The sequence below is a fragment of the Myotis davidii genome, unplaced genomic scaffold, assembly GCF_000327345.1.
Source record: "Myotis davidii unplaced genomic scaffold, ASM32734v1 scaffold43, whole genome shotgun sequence".
NCBI classification, from domain to species: domain Eukaryota; kingdom Metazoa; phylum Chordata; class Mammalia; order Chiroptera; family Vespertilionidae; genus Myotis; species Myotis davidii.
This window is the reverse complement of record NW_006294590.1, coordinates 2,535,075-2,535,604: the sequence shown is the minus strand read 5'-3', so window position 1 is coordinate 2,535,604 and position 530 is coordinate 2,535,075.

The window sequence follows — 530 nt, the reverse complement described above, 5'->3', positions numbered from 1 at the left end:
TCCTTACACCGTCAAAGGTCGGGGCCCCGGCCACGCTCCCTCGCTGCGTTACCGGACGCAGGTTCGAGTGCCCTGGCCCACGTGTGTAACCCCGGCACCGCGCCGGCAGGACCCGTGAATCGCTCCGTCAGGCATTGTCACGGGTCGCCCGAGACGCGGGGTCCTTAGGGGCGCGGGTCTTCTCAGTAGCGACGGCGGCAGCGGCCGCCAGGGGGGTGACCCCGGGTCGGGGCGCCGGGTCGGGTCCGGCCCGCCTTCCGCCCTGTCGCGTTGCTGGTGGTCCCACCTGCGCTCCTTCCCGTGAACGAAGCTGAGGTCCGTCCAGTTACGCGGTCAGCGGGGCCCGTGAACTCGGGGCCGCACAGGCCCCAGACTACACACCACCCGGAGACAGGCCGTGTGGGGCTGGAGTTACAGGGTTTTTTTTGCATTGAAGTTTTTTGTTTGTTTGTTTGTTTTTAAGTCTTTAGCTTTCCCTTTTGGAATCAATGTACAGAGCATCCGAATGGGTGCTCCCCGGGTGGAAGCCA